This window comes from Podarcis erhardii, assembly GCF_964252035.2.
Source record: "Podarcis erhardii genome assembly, chromosome: 15".
NCBI classification, from domain to species: Eukaryota; Metazoa; Chordata; class Lepidosauria; order Squamata; family Lacertidae; genus Podarcis; species Podarcis erhardii.
The window spans coordinates 22,294,025-22,310,604 of NC_138505.1; the positions used below are offsets into that span (position 1 = coordinate 22,294,025).

The window sequence follows — 16,580 nt, forward strand, 5'->3', positions numbered from 1 at the left end:
AATATTTATTCATTATATTTCTGTACTGCTCCATAGTGAAACTCTAAGCAGCTAATAAAATTCAATAACACAGAAAATTGAAACAAAGCAAGCAATACAAACCATATTTATTATGTAAAATCCAGCAGCTTGCTCAGAACCCTGAGATTTCTAGCTGCCAGTGTTAACAAGAGTAAGAGTAAGAAAAATGAGGGGCAACCAGGGGTGGGATGGGGATTTAAAGACAATTTATATTATAAAATATTTTGAGCCTAGAAGTTGCATGGATGGCAGCTGTAGGGTCTGTAAAATTTATGATTTTTGGTCATAGATGTTCTCGTTATTTTTAAACATGCAGCATTGTCAGTCTCATCCATTATGGAGCTGGGGGACTGAGGAAGTGTCGCCACCTTTAGGGTCCTTATCACAGAGATAGGCTGCAAAAGAGGCAATTCAGCATACCTGGGTAACTATAGCAATAAGCATACTCTATGGTCCAGGCTCATTTCAGTAGAAACGTTAGGTCTCCTTTTCTGTTGTGTCTTTGGGCTCTATATACTCTTGCCTTCCAACCTGAGGAGTGGGAGAAACAGAAGTAATTAAAACAGATAAATACATTCTACAAATGAGCAGTTCCTGGTCTGCAGAGCTGGCTCCTAAACCATTTTTTACCCAACTGCAGCTGGTGCCAATTAACCATTTCCCTGATATTTGTCCTCTCTCTCTTTGGGTCTCAACTGACACATCTTCCAGAAAAAAAGGCAAAACTTTATCCTCACCTCTGGTCAAAACACAAGGCAGCAATTACTTACCTTCCTGTTAACAGCGAAGCAGGAGCCTGGAGGGAGGGGCTGGCCTTCACAGCACCAAAGAATACAGTAACCTCAAGCCTCCAAGCCTACACATATTTTCAACAAAAACTATTTTGCTGGCCTCCATGTGAAAACTATATGTACTTACATAGATAAAGAACATTAAAAAGGAGCCCTGAAAACAATATGTAAATGGCAATTTCTCCTTCCAGCTAAAGCCTCTGCATACACCTGCCCACCTCGATACACAATTCAATACTGTGTCCCATGTTGGGTCTATAGACAGGGTACAACAATATTAAAATACTTATCAAAACATAAAAATACAGGAAGAAAATGCAACTGAAAGACTAGGGCAGAGTTAAAACAACATATTGAGATCAAGGCCTAGGCACACAAGTGTGTGTGTTTTTAAAGCAACCTAAATGTCATTAATGCAGACACTCATATAAGCTCAGAGGGAAGGAGTTTCCATACTTCCGGCACCACCACGGAAGAGGCCCCTCTCTCTAACTGGTCGCTAACCATAGGCTGCATCATGGACAGGAAGATCTCATCAGCTGATCATCACAATGATTGGGGAACCTCAGTTCCAGGGGACAAATGCAGCCCTCCAAGTCCTCTCTATTGGGTTGTCAGGGCTCCGTTATCAAGGTAATTTTGCACAACAGACAAACACTAAAAATTTTCTTTGTTGCAGCATTCCTTTACCCAAGGAGTCAACTCCGCTGACATCCAGCAGTGTGACAGATAATAGTTTTGTCTACAACAATCCCTGGCCAGTTGGACATCAATCCCTGGCTGCTTTGCACATCAGCAGCAGTGAAAATAAGCAATAAGAAATGGACAAGGCTTAATGTAAGTTTTGAGCTTCTTTCTTTTGTATGCTGATCTGAATATTTGTTGAATAAGAGAGGCAGGGTAGAAAATGCTTTTGGGTGCTATTTTCTGTCTGGCATGGAGATATAACCTAGGCTATATTTCAGTTAAATTGTCTTTTTCAATGAAAGAAAATAAAACAGGTGGGGGGAGCTAAAGTACCTGCAAGAGACTTTACATACTTGCAGGGCTTAATATTCCACAATTAACTTGAACCATGCACACATGCACCTGGGACACGGGTGGCGCTGTGGGTTAAACCACAGAGCCTAGGACTTGCCAATCAGAAGGTCGGTGGTTCGAATCCCCGCAACGGGGTGAGCTCCCGTTGTCCGGTCCCAGCTTCTGCCAACCTAGCAGTTCAAAAGCACATCAAAGTGCAAGTAGATAAAGAGGTACCACTCTGGCGGGAAGGTAAACGGCGTTTCCGTGCACTGCTCCGGTTTGCCAGAAGTGGCTTAGTCATGCTGGCCACCCGGAAGCTGTCTGCGGACAAACGCCGGCTCCCTCGGCCAATAAAGCGAGATGAGCGTCGCAACCCCAGAGTCAGTCACGACTGGACCTAATGGTCAGGGTTACCCTTTACCTTTACCTTTGCACACATGCAGTATCCTGTTAACAAATTAATTGGATACAAGCCTTTTTTGTCACTGGGAGAAGGTGCCAACTGTGCACTGGTGCAATAAAGGCAAGCGCATCTTTTACACGGTACTGGTGCATACATAAAATGCACACTCAGCTGTAACATATGAAAAAGCCCTTTCAGTGACAATTCCAAACTATTGAGAGCCAAATATTTTTCCGCAACAAACTCACTTGCCAGCTTCAGCAAGCTGCTATTCTCTCAGCTTCAATTTTCCACTTGCAAAAGGGGACCACACCTTTCAGGTAAGGGCTGTTCTGAAAATTGCTGAATACACACAAATCACTTCAAACACTCTAAAATGCTACTTATTGTTATCATTATCCTTACACTTACTGAGATCATATAGCATCCGGGCCCTTTTAGTACACTAGAAATAAAATTTAAAATATCTTTATTATTTATTAAAGCCTTACTGCTAGAGACACATGGCTGCTCTGAGCTGATTTGCAATGTTTAATTTACTGGCCCATAATAAACCTGAGCATCTGTTTCCATGTAAAGCCTTGCCCCAGCCAAATAATGCTGCTGTTGTTATGTCTATTGAAGGACAATTGTTTGAAGACTGCAAAGCATCTGACAGCATGACTAAGGATGCATCCACAGATGGCAGCTGCCCACACTCCTGGCTCAGCGCTGTAGCACACAACCATAGTGCATTCAGGAAACTCAGAAACATTCCCTTCGACATAGCCCCTACCCTCCCTAGAAGATGACAGCTATTCATGGATCAGACCGATACGCATCAGCCATTTGGATCAGCAGTGGGATCAGGGAAGGCTGAAGAACAGTACACACTTGCATGGTGTGAAAGCAGCATATTCAAACCACCCACGGAAAAGACACTTGCAGGCCATTTTCCTGACTATCAACACTTTGCAAATTGCAGGAGAAACGGGTCATTCAGTGGCCAATCCAAAATCGTGGAATACCTGACAAGATGAACTTGGCCCTCTTAAGCTTTTTTGCTGGCTGGTAAAAGTTTTCCAGTTATGGCAAGAGACTACCTTGCCAGACAGATTATTCTTATGTCATAAAAGCATTCTCAGATGATAGTCTATCTGCCAAGCCTATATACATTTTTGGCTGATTTGTTTTTTTAAGGGATTGTTTAAGTTTGTAATTGTTGTAAGCTGCTCTGAGTGATGCAGACGCAGTCGAAGGGTGGGGCATGATGTTTCTCTCAAGAGAAACATAATTTTGGGGTTGGACAGGTCTCCTGGTAGAAAAATACAGTACAAAAAGACAACCCCTGTTTCTAGTTATCAGCATCTTCTACTTTAAGACAAGTCCTTAGTTTTGAAGGCTGCAATATTTACCATTTCAATGTGTACCCTTGCTTTTCAGCCTAGCAGTTCTCAAAAGCATTCAGTATGATAAAGTATCCCATTTAAAATTAAAACAAAGCCATCAAATTAACCAATTCAAAATCGGCCTGCTGAAATCAGGTTTGAAAGAAGCATTTTCTTGTAGCCCATAGAATAAGCTGTGGGGTATGTAATGCCCAAGACAGTTTATCCAGTTTGAAAATGGACCCACGCACCCAAAATGGTTGGTGATCACTGCAATATGGCACTTCCCTTATGTTCTTTCCGGTAACAAATATTCATAGAATTATAGAGTTGCAAGGGACTCTGAGGATCATCTAGTCCAACCCCCTGCAATGCATGAATATTCTGATCAGAAGAGCCAATACTTTCCACATGTGGCTCTGTCCATGGATTCTCTCCATATCCACCCATAATACCAAAGGGATGGTTATTTCTGAAATCGAAAGATGGCAACCACCACACATCAGCTTCACAGTATTAGGACTGATCAAAGGTGATTCAGAGCCTACTTCAAACAAAGCAATGACTTGGCCAATTTGTTAAATAAACGGAAACCAGATTGGTTTATTCTCAAGATGTCCGTTCTAAAAATTCCTGTTCTATCCTCACAGCTAGTGGCAGTAGTTCATTGTGTTGACATGACATGCACTGGAAGACATATACAGGTATTGCTTATCACTTATTTTAGTTATAATCCATCTTTTATTTCTGTTATTGCACATTGTTCTAAAAATCTTTTTAAAAAATACTTGAAGGGTAAAAAATATGCTTTCTGAATGTTTCAGAAGTTGAGATGACAGTGGGAGTTCCTCCTAACTTGGAGGGCAAAAATCAATAGTGAGCACAAAATTTTGGTATCTGAAGAAGTGCGCATGCACACGAAAGCTCATACCAAGAACTGACTTAGTTGGTCTTTAAGGTGCTACTGGAAGGAATTTGTTTTGTTTTGACTATGGCAGACTAACACGGCTACCTATCTGTCACAAAATTTTGGTTAGCTACTGGGGGCACACCACAGAACACCCACAACACTACCTTGTTGACACACATTGAAGGGGAAGCTGTCTCCAGAGGGAACTTGGCCATGAGCAATATTCTTATTGAGAAATCCTTGATGGCCACCTGAGGAACCCCAGGGTGGCCCAGAATGCAGGTTGAGTTCCATCCACTACTCAAAGGGAAAGATGAACTCCACTAATCAGAAATAACAATCCTGCAATGAAGTATGTGATGTGGTGGAGGGTATTCCTTCTAATTTTCCCATAGATTCTCTCTTATCACCCCATGAGCATGTAAAGAATTCAAGGCCAAGTTGTATTTAGGAATAATGGATTGTGTTGACGGGCCATTAATACTGCTTCACAAGTTTTCAGTCCTTTTCTCCAAGTGCAGCACCTCATCAGAACATGACTCCCACCCTCCAACAAATGATCCTATTAATATCTACAAGAGAACATTGGGATCCTTTCCCAAGAGATATTTTGCCAAGATCCTCAAACCTCTAGCCATTTACGTCTTATGAACGTATTAGCGGAGTATCTGCAACTGTTAAGTCACTTTGTGGTTAAAACAACTGAATTGCAAGCTAAGAGTAAAAAAGAAAGAGACTCATAGATGAGTCAAGTGTGAAAGAGTTACACCCAATAGAAGAGAGGTCATGGACAAACACATTTGTTTGGAAAGTTTCTCATATTTCTATCATTGAAGGCAGGGACAGTTAAAAGAATGGGAAGGATGCCTTGCAAAAAAAAATGCAGTTTTTTTCAGAAACTGGTTTATTTTCAAGAAGTCTTAAGGAACTTCTGTACTATATTCAATAGTTACAGTATTAAAACAAGGCCATGACAATCTTATCCATCTATTTCCTTCTCCACAGTGAGTGTATTTTATAGGTACACAATCCAGTCAAACTTAAGAGCCCTTTTGTCCCCTTGCCTCTAATGGAAGGGAGGGGGGAAATCAATGGAACTAAAGGCTTAACTTTAGTTGGATGGCACCAAAATATTGTTTTTTGTGGGAAAGGTTGCGCACTGGGGGTCTTAAGGAGTGTTTGACTAGAAATGGATTTCAAATTAAGCCATTTCATACTTCCCCACCTTCCTTTCTGTTACTGGGTTGGTTGAGAAACTAAAAATGCAGAATAGCACAAATGGATAAAAATGAAATCTGCTTCAGCTACTGGTGGTTGTTGCTACTTAGCCCCTGTTAAATGTGCAGGTTCCAAGACCATTCTGAAAGTGTAAGTCTTAAAAACAAATCAGATAGGGTTGGCCTCACTGGCACAGTACAGCAGCTGAGAGCATGATGAGGAATGCCTCTAGCTGAAACCTATAATGCTAGCCTACCTTACATGAGTAACCAAACAAAGAAGCTATCAATGTCAGCCTGTGTAGACCTCTGTTTGCTTTACTTCCTTAGACCAAAGACTGCGGCTAATGAAACAAAAGCTATCAGACAGAGCTTGCAGGGCAAAATAATGACCATTTTGAAAAGAAAACAACTTTAAACCTCTGCCAAATTCTGGTGACATTGTCATAATATTGTAACACTTCAATGTCACCCAATTTCCCTCTCCTTCTCCCCTATTTCTGTTTTCTCCATGTAGTTCTGGAGGACTTGAAAGCTTACACACTATTTTGGCCTTTTAGAAAAGAAAAGAAAGAAAATTATTGCTCTAATATGGATATTGCAGTTGTTGCTGTTGTTATGGGCCAACATGGCAACCTTTGCTTTTTGAGCTTCTTTTGTGTGTTTGTAATAAGCAAGCACTCAAAGTATGAATAAAAATAAACCAGATGCTAAAATGTATCTAAACGCCTATACTATTTACAAAAATAAATTATATAAATGTTACAAAAGGGCATTTTCAAGTTATACTGAAAAGTTTCTTCCTCATTTTAAAAAAGGACACTGTTATTGCCTATAATGAAGATTTAGGTCAAGTTAAGATCATATATAAATAGTCCTATTACAATGAAACTAGCAGGTGCTAAAGCAACACTGGGTTGCTTCTAACATTTTCAAATCAGGCATTACTTTCTTTACCGACAAGAGGTACAAGTACAGGCCCAAACTTTATGGGGTGGGGGGGACCTCCAGCCACGTCTGTGGCACCTTCCGTAATTACTTACATTGGAAATATCAGGAAAGCATTAATTTTTGTGTACATGCTTTTTGGCAGCTGGAACGAAGATCATCAGTCCCATGTGATGAGCTAACTCTTCACGCTCCACAGGACAGTCGGGAAACATTTCCTTATCGTTGTACTATTCCAGGCCTACATATTTTACACACAAATAAACAGGTTCATTTAATATCTAATGTATCAATTAGTACATGGAGCTGTGCTCTGAATACAGGTAAGCTTTCCTGGCTTTCCCAAACCCACAGTGAATGCCCGCATAGATTAGTCACACTTCTAAGTGCTCACTCGGGTATATGACCAGCACAGAGGGTCGCAACACCATATTTACTTTATCATCTTTCCTATGACTCATCGTTGCCATGCCTCACTTCACGAAATATAAGGCAAGCAGGGAGAGGAAAGCGAAATCTTAAGAGTAGGAGACGAGCTAAGGCAATCCCCTAATGTTCCCTGGCAAACCAAAAAAGGGGTCAGAATGCCAGCCCAGCCCTATTTCTTTAATGGGGAAAGTGTGTACCAGGGCACCGACAAGAGCAGCTACCTCTGAAACCTCATTCCCAATCCCCACTGGGGATTTTGAACAGAATGCTAAATGACATATATACACAAGCAGAGAAGAATGTGGAGCTGGAAAGTAAATTATTGTTAACAGGCAATTTATTCATTCTTCTTCTCCCAGAGCCTGCATTCCCTGGCTGAGCCTTAAGGGTGTGGTGGTTATGCAGTATTATAGGCACAAAGTGGAGAGGCCTCCGTTATGATCCTTTCCATTATCATTTTGGATAGTTTGTTGGGGGATCAACAATACAATAAGCACACAACTGTGAACCCTTGATTTTAATGTGAATTAATTGGGCTGGGGGAGAGAGGGAACGGGCAGATACAGCAACCAAATGAGCAAAACAAGGTAGAAAAACTAAGCCTCACTGTAAGTTACATAAATTTAAGTTACTAGGATACTTTTTAAAAAATGCCTCATCCCCTACTCACCCAATGGATCGATGTGCTCTGCAGGAGAGGGCACTCTGCAGATACCATTTATTTATATTTATTTATGTGTCATTAAAAAAAAGACATCAAAGAGGTTTACAGAAATAAAAACCAGAAAACACAAGAAAAAACCCGCTATAAAACTTAGAAGTAGCCACTAGTTAACTATCGTGGGAGGGTGTATTCTTAATTGCCTGCATAGACCTGATGGAATAGACATTGTCACTCAGGCATTCAAAAGTTGACACAGAATGCACTTACTGAATCTCTATTGGCAGGACAGGGCTGATGACACTAAAAGGAACAATTTCTAGTTGCTGTCAAAGAGCGCCACCACCTCAAGGAATGACACTCCTGCAGATGATCTCGGTGACCAAACTGGGATAAAAGGGTTACGGCAATCCCTGAACCATAGAACTAAATTAATACAATAGCCTTCAGCCTGGCTTGGTAGGAAGTGGGCGCCAGTGCAACTGTTTTAACAATGATGCCACATGTCCTCAGCCAGAAGTTTCCATCAGCAGCCTGGCCACTGCATTCTGTACCATCTGGAGCTTCCAAACCAGACCCCAGAGAAGGCCCACATACAGCGCCCTACAGTAATCCAGCCTTAAGGTTAGCAATGCATTGGCTGAGGTACTGATTCCATCTTCAGTTAAATATGGTACTATATATAATACTCAGGCCTTGGGTGGCTAAGCTGGCATCTAAGGGCATGCACATCTTTTAGTGGGGTGGGTGCTATTACGCTGTCAACTGAGCATTTTAGGTATTTTGCAGTATGCACTGTTTTAAACTGTCTGGTTCTGATTGTTTTATCTGTTATCTTGCAAGTCTCTCTGGGATATTTTTTTAGGTAAAAAGGGACTAATGTAAACAACAACAACACCTGTCTTGTTGTAAAAATGCTATTGTATTAATGCTGAAAAATCTATAAAATGCCTTATGACCAGGCCAAGACATTTTGCTGCCTCAGTCAAAGGGCAACAGGGTGCCTCTTGTACCATGTACAGAAAGCTGACTGGCTGTTGAATCTTACTTCAATGCTGCATCCTTCACTACAGCCAAGGATAGCAGGCTAGCTTTGGGGGTATGGGGCAGGCCATGTGGGACACACGGCTCTGTCCCCCAACATTCACCACCTCTCTCTGCCTGCCTGCCCGCCCCCAGCATTTGTAGCCTTCTCAGATAACCACCTTACTCTTACTAATGGCAAGGCCGATGCACCTTGTTTTCTGATCCTATACATCACATAAGAACATAAGAAGAGCCTGCTGGATCAGGTCAATGGCCCATCTAGTGGCCGCCCAGATGCCCCAATGGGAAGTCTACAAGGAAGTTTGAGCACAAGAGCACTTGCCCCTCCCGTTGTTTCTAGCAACTGGTATTCAGAAGCATTGCTGCCTCTAACTGTGGAGGCAGAGTAGAGCCATCACCCTAATTAGAGGTATCCGGATGCACCGGATGAATCATTTTGCTCATTTCATCAAAGCTTTTATCCTTCCCCCTTAAATTCACACAAGCAGGGACCCACACATTTACTTAGAATTTTGCTTCAGGTAGGAATCTTAGTCATAACACAATTGACAAATAAGCTGCAATTTTAGAGAATTTAAGTGAGTACCAGCATTCGTTTGAGATTTCAGGGCAATCTTTTAATATGTTGCATCAGCCAGAGTCTTGATGTTGTATTTTTAAAGGCCGCTAGCATTTTGCATATTTAAAGTCCAATATCAAGAGGAAAGATAATCTACTAAGATAGACAGCAAAACCAGATCTTAATGTTTTGTTCTTCTATGGACCATAGCTTAAAAATCCAATTTGGAGTCCAGAAGTGGATAACTTTCTGATCAAGTGTGATAAGTCCATTAAATAATTGGTGATAAGGAAAAAGTGACTAAAGAACCAGCCTTTAAATATACTATAACTTCAAAATAATGTTGAATTTTTCATCCCTGCCCCATAGGCTAAGATGCTAACAGTATTTTAATATAGCATTCCAGTATCTTCATATATAGATCTGGTTAACCAAGCACAAAAGGATGTGGTATAATAAAGCATATGATGAATGTTGTATTGAGAAGGATAAAATACACACAGCTGAGGGTGGGTTAAAAGTGTGTGCATTTGTTATGTATGAGGCATCCAATTAAATCCCAAGTGCTGCAATACAGGGCATCTCCACGCCACAGACTTTGGTTCAAAAGGCATGCCCTATTTCCCAAGGCCCTCTGGGAATTGTAGTTCTCTACGGTATGGTCTCTGAAGTAGAACGCTCTGCAGTATTTCAAAATACAATTCCCATGATTCTTTAGAAGCAGCATGGCTGTTAGTTAAGAAATCGATTACATTTGTAACACAAATATTCCCCAAAATTTCAAGACAGGAGTGCTGAAAGACCTGTGTCTGAGATCTTGAGATTTGTCTGCAGCCATCCAGCTCTGGGAAACAAAACCAATATACTTGTGACGAAGAATGAGGAAATGTTAGGAAGCATTAGAGAAAATTGTGAGGAAGAACAAAAACTGACAGCTGGGAGAATTGAGAGCACAGCGCTAGGAATTTCTTCCTGACAAATGTAATATAGTGCATACATAGGGAGAATTAATGAAAGCTACTCATGCACACTGCTGAACTTTACAATTCACTATAACCGCTGAGGAAAAAGACCCGAGGTTAGTGCAGACAGCTCTGGAAGCATCTGCTCGGAAAACAGCCCGTCACAGAGCAAATAAAGCATTTGGCCTCTAAGGGTAATACTAGATTCCATGATGCCCTTGACCATGCCAGCATAACTGGAGCCAGCTGAGTAGTACTTTATCCTAGGCCAGTCTTCACCAACCTAGTGCCCTCCAGATGCTTAGTTTTAAATAACCCAACATTTGCCCCTACCCACCCCACCACCTCAGAAAACAGGATGAACAGGTGCAGGAACATCTTGCCACAAAACAAGCCCATGTCTTTTAGAAGGCAACTGCAGAAAATCAAGTGCTTAGGAATACTGACCACTATGAAAGATTTGGTGAAACCCAGTTTGGACATGCTTTTGCAAATTACCACCACAAATATGAGCAGATGGCAGGCCCTGCAGCCATCATTAGAGGGCTGGGCAAAATGAATGCACTTTTGCGCCCCATGTGTTTTATGAGATCTCTTAATTACCAACTGCTTATTTTTGCAGGCTCTTGAGAAGATTCCTATGGAGACTAAAAGCAGTGCACACCCTTTGCCAACTTATATTTGTCCATCCAGAAAGTTAATTTTATTTCCCTAACCTTCATTTCTATCATTCTGATCTACCCTCCTTTATTTATATTAATCCTAAAGCAACATCATTAATATCCCCAAATGGGTTTATTTGAATCTATATTGGTGGATCCATTGAGGAGTGACAATACACAAGCTTTGCATGCAAAAGGTTACAGGTTAAATCCCTGGCATCTCCAGAAAGGGCTGGAAAACTCTCTCGTCTGAAAATCAGGAGAGATGCTGGCAGTGGTTACGTGCAATACTGAGCTAGTTGGACCAATGCTTTCACAGTGGTGCCCCGCAAGACAAACGCCTCGCAAGACGGAAAACCCGCTAGACGAAAGGGTTTTCCGTTTTGGAGGCGCTTCGCAAAACGAATTTCCCTATGGGCTTGCTTCGCAAGACGAAAATGTCTTGCGAGTTCCTGCGGGGTTTTTTTCCTCCCCCCACCCTTTTCTAAGCCGCTAAGCCGCTTATCAGCTGATCTGCTAAGCCGCTAAGCCGCTAATAGCGCTAATCCGCTAAGCCGTCAATGGGCTTGCTTTGCAAGACGAAAAAACCGCTAGACAAAGAGACTCGCGGAACGGATTAATTTCGTCTTGCGAGGCACCACTGTATATCCCCTTTGAGTCCTTGGTATTTTGATGACCACATCCTGTACGTTTCTATACATGCCAACTCCATTGACTATGCAATGGCTTGGATCTTTCACCAACAATTCTACCCTGAAATCCACTGGAAAGACCTTTGAACACAAATCATGGGATGAATGCTGAGATTGACAACCTTGCTGGACACGTAGAAGTTCCCCTACTTTCATAAGCAGAAGGGCAGTGCTGTATTTTTAAGTGAGATATAAGTGGCCATGCTTATAATGCAGCACCTTTGGGTTCAGGTACCCTTTCAGTCTCAGCCTGCTCTGCCATGGGTAACATTCAGCTACTCAAGGGACTAAAACATTTCCTCATTCCACTGTTGCGTAAGTCACTTCGGAAGCCTTTTAGCTAAAGAGTGGGACAAAAATGGTTCAAATAAAAATCTTATATATTTACTAATTATTTTAAACAAAGAGAGAAAAATATGTATGTATGAAGCACAGAGGGATTTTGAGATCCCTGGTAACAGGAAAAGGAGGAAAACTACCAGTTCTCTACAGTGGAAGTTTTGCTTCAAAGCAAGTAAATCACCACCATAAGACATGCTCTGTTTACTATAGCATAATGGTTTTCCTAAAGAGTCCCATATAACAATTCTATCTCGGATCCATATGACTGGCTTTGCAGGATCTCTGAAGGTACCGTATTTTTTGCTCTATAAGACTCACTTTTTCCCTCCTAAAAAGTAAGGGGAAATGTGTGTGCGTCTTATGGAGCGAATGCAGGCTGCGCAGCTTTCACTGTGCAGCGATCCCTCTTGCTGTTCTGGCTTCTGATATTCAGAATATTTTTTTTCTTGTTTTCCTCCTCCAAAAACTAGGTGCATCTTGTGGTCTGGTGCGTCTTACAGAGCGAAAAATACGGTACAGTATATTCACTCTCTCACACACTTTGGCCCTGTTCAAATGTTGCCCCATTCTGAACATTAGAATCACGAACTCAAACCTTGCTGCCATTTAGCTATTTAGCTTATCCAGACCCATTTTTGGATACTTCTAGGAAAAAGTCAATGTGTACTGGCTTAGAACTGCTTTGCTAGCAGTCAAGAGCAATGTCCTCCCAAAATTTGCCTGAACACTATGGTTATACAAATTGTTACTAAACACTAGCAAACTTATTTATAAAAGTTATGTTTGCTGTATTGTTAATATCTAGAAGGAGAAAGTGATTATACTGCAATTTTTTGAAGACTACAGAAACTTTCTAAGATTCATTTTGCAAAACTGAAGTGTTTCAACTCCCAGAAAAAGAGAGCAGAGATTCTCTGGGCCAGTAAAAAGAAAATGACACAGTATGAGAGTGCATATATTCCGCACATACAGAGCATGCCAAATGAGCATGGAAACAGGAAACTCTGGATACACATCTTGCAGAAATGAATGAAACAGTACCTTCTCTCCTATGTGTGGCACACTAAAGCCACACAGAGCTTTAGCAACTGGGAGGGATGTTTGGAACACAGTTTTGTTCACAAATTGCAACTAAACACGCATGAGAATGCAACAGCTCTGCTGATCAAGGGCCAATGTAGTCTGGCATCCTGTTGCCAACGGTGACCAGCCAGATACCTCCAGGATGTCCACAAGCCCTCTTCCACTGTTTGACTGCAGCATCTGATCTTTAAAGATATATTACTCTGCCCAGAGATATAACACCCAAATAGTGGAGCAACACATCTCAAGTATTTGCACTTGTATTAAGTCCAGAAAAGAATGAATACAAGGTATGAAAAATGGGGTTTGCAAGAAATTGGAACAACTGGACAAATTTAGTTTGTTAGCAAGATTTGTCCTAAAATAAGAAGCTGCAAATACAAGATTTATGAGAGAAGAGGCAGGCAGCAGTGCTGCCTCCTTGAAAATTATAACCTTTGAACAGCCCAAATGCTTTCAAAGCATGTCTTCTAAAAATCATGGGGGTTAGAAACTTGGCTATTTTTTTTAAGAAAACAAACCTGAGCACCACTAAAATCCAGATTCCATGATACATGATAAGCTCCAAAAGAAAGCGGCCTAATTTTGTATTTCCTTGCTATAAAACACAGCAGGTATGTGTCAAAACTGGAAGACAAAATAGGGGGTGGCTGCAGAAACTGAGTCGTTCCTATGCAGGAAGTAACAGTAGCTATACTTGCATCACATTTATTTACCCTACAGCAAAGATACACATCATAAGCAATATCTCAGTCACTGCACAAGAGACTTACCTGTTCTCAGAGGGAGAATTCATTGAACAATCCCCCCCAAAATTGTAAAGTAACACAGGAAGTCCACATCATTCTCATTCTGCAGAAGAACGTAAAGCCCTCACTCCTGCCCAGCCATCTCTAAGTAATGGCTCTGCTTTACAAGATCTGAGTGGCACAAAGAGAACCAGCATGGGGGAGGGAAAAAACCAGCCACCCCCATGCACTCCAAGCATCTGCAACCACAAAGACTCATGCTTGCAATGAGATAACTCCAGATGCTAAAAATAACCAGCCGGCTGCAATTCCCACTGTATGTAGCTGGGCAGAAACACTTCATTTCCCCCAAGTATGCTTCCTCCTAAAACGCAACATTAAAAAGCCAAACTTAGGCCTTTGTGGCATGTTTGCCCTATGTGATAACCTCTCTTGTAAAATGAGAATAAGCTGTGGAACTTTTGAAAGAGTAAAGCTATGCCCAAATTGATCTTTAGATTTCATTTATCGGACTCTTTGATGTAAAAGAAATGACCAGATTAGATTATGGACTTCTAAGTTAACCAGAAGGTTGGTGGTTTGAGTCCACCCATGGATGCCTGTGGGCAGGATTCCTGCATAGAAGGGGTTGGACTCAATGATCCTTTGGGTCTCTTTCAACCCTACAATTCTAGGACTGCCCAGATGTCAGCTTCCCTCTTTGCACCTTTCAGCCATCACCATGGCTGAGCAAGGATTCAAACTCAGTTCTGTTTCAACACACAACACTTTAACCACTATACCAGGGAGACCCCAGAGGAAATCTGCAAGGGAGAGAATAAATGGGCAACAGCACCCCCAAACAAATGTGAATCACTCTGAATGACACATCCACAGCATTGGGAGGCTGTTGCCTTTGAGATGCTAAGGCATCAGAACAGCCTGATGCTTTTCTTTTGCATACATTTGAACCACATGGATTCCCCTAAAGAATCCTGGAAGCTGTGGTTTACCTCTCACAAACCTACCATTTCCAGAACACTTAACAAACTACAGTACTCAGGATTCTTCGGGGAAAGCCATGTGTGCCAAATGTATGGAGTAGATGTGACCCATCTCCTGCCTGCGCACCAATCTTTGTCAACATATATGCAAAATAACTGGGGGGGGGGGAGGTGTATCTGATAAAATGAGCTCTCTGGCTACCACAAGTGAGAGTGCCTTTCACCAACACAACAATGGGGTCAAAAAGTATGATGGGGAATCTCATAGCAGGAAGTTTCCTAGTAGTGTGAGTGTGCTACCTGGGTAGCTTATTTTGGTAGGCAGGGGCATATAAAGTTATTTTTATAGCTCAGATTTGCTCATGCAGCTCTGAAGAACTGGGAACAAGAAACCAACTAGGTAAGAGTAGTGAAGAAGGTAATGGGTACGCCTGTGTGAATGTTGAGAAAGGAGTAGTTTTGAAATATACTTCATGGACACCAGGCCAAGGTTCAGTCTTTATTATGCTTTAGACAAGCCCTGGCAAAGAAACCATCTGCAGAGGTGAGAACAATTTGCTGGAAGTGCTTAGAGACTAGAGAAAGGGGGATTCATAAAGGACTGAGGAGGCCCTTATGCTATTGGAGTTTGCAGCATCTTTGCAATCCATATTTCGCATTTTTGAAGGCTTATGTTTTTGTAATATTTTTTACACCATCCACATCAATCCCTAGTATGCGAGAAGCAGAATTTGTGCCTTTTAGGAAGTACTGTATATATTTTCAGCTCTTAGATTATACAATCTACATCTTCCTTCCCTAACCTGGTGCCTTCTAGATGTTGTTGGACTAAAACTCCCACCACTATTGATCTTGCGGGCTGGGGCTGATGGGAAGTTGTGGTCTACAACATCTGGAGGGCACTAGTTCCAGAGGCTTAAAGATAAAAATGTCACTCCTCTCCATATTTACCAAAGTCTGTGTACAGAAAGAAACCACTTTACAAATGAATACACTTGAAACAGTCATTAGTCAACCTGTCCTGGAAGCAAGGCTTGAAAACAAAGTATGTCCCATCATGTGGTTCAAAAAATTATTATAGAATCATAAATCACCAACTCGGTTAAAAATGTATCATGACAATTATTCAAATAATCAAATAACTAAAACTTCAAAGAATAATAAAATCCAGAATTCTAGAAACAAGTACGGTAAGCAACACTGAATAAAACTGCAGCCTAAAGCTTTTTTCTAAACCATCCTGCCTCGTCTTAATACACAAATGTAAGCTAGCTAGCTAGCTAAAAAAGTGTGCAGTATTTTGTGTACTTATTTGCAAAAGGGTAATTAATGCTGTGACCAAGTTGACCTAATATCTAAGCTTACGAGAACAAAGAAGAATGCTTTCGGTGTTTTATTGAATGGCCTTTGAAACAAACATTCAGAGTTCTCCTGCAGCTCCTATTCATTTCAATGCAACTGTAGGTAAGATGCAGTAGATGCGATTGTGCCGCATTATGGGTCAGTTCAAAAGCATCTACTCTATTCCCAACTTAAGAATGGAAAGCGAAATATCAGTGGACCAGAAAACAGGTTTAAAGATGCTCTCAAGGCAAATCTAAAAAAAGTAGTATTGGCACTGATAACTGGGAAACACTGGCCTGCGAGTGCTCCAATTGGAGAATAGCATTTTCCAAAGGTGTCATGGACTTTGAAGAAGCACAAACTCAGGGTGAAAAGAAGAAATTAGCT

General features: G+C 41.3%; 1 protein-coding gene across 3 annotated transcripts in view; it reads right to left on the minus strand.

Annotated features, from left to right (window-relative positions):
• TAOK3 (TAO kinase 3) overlaps positions 1 to 16,580 on the minus strand; it is a 121,830-nt gene that overhangs the window by 92,166 nt on the left and 13,084 nt on the right. For 2 of the 3 annotated variants that reach the window (XM_081841780.1, XM_081841778.1), the window contains exon 2: positions 442 to 552. The gene's annotated coding sequence lies outside the window, so the exon portion shown is untranslated. Of the gene's footprint in view, positions 1 to 441; positions 553 to 13,890; positions 14,046 to 16,580 lie in introns of those variants that run through there. The other variant, XM_081841779.1, reaches the window with a different exon arrangement.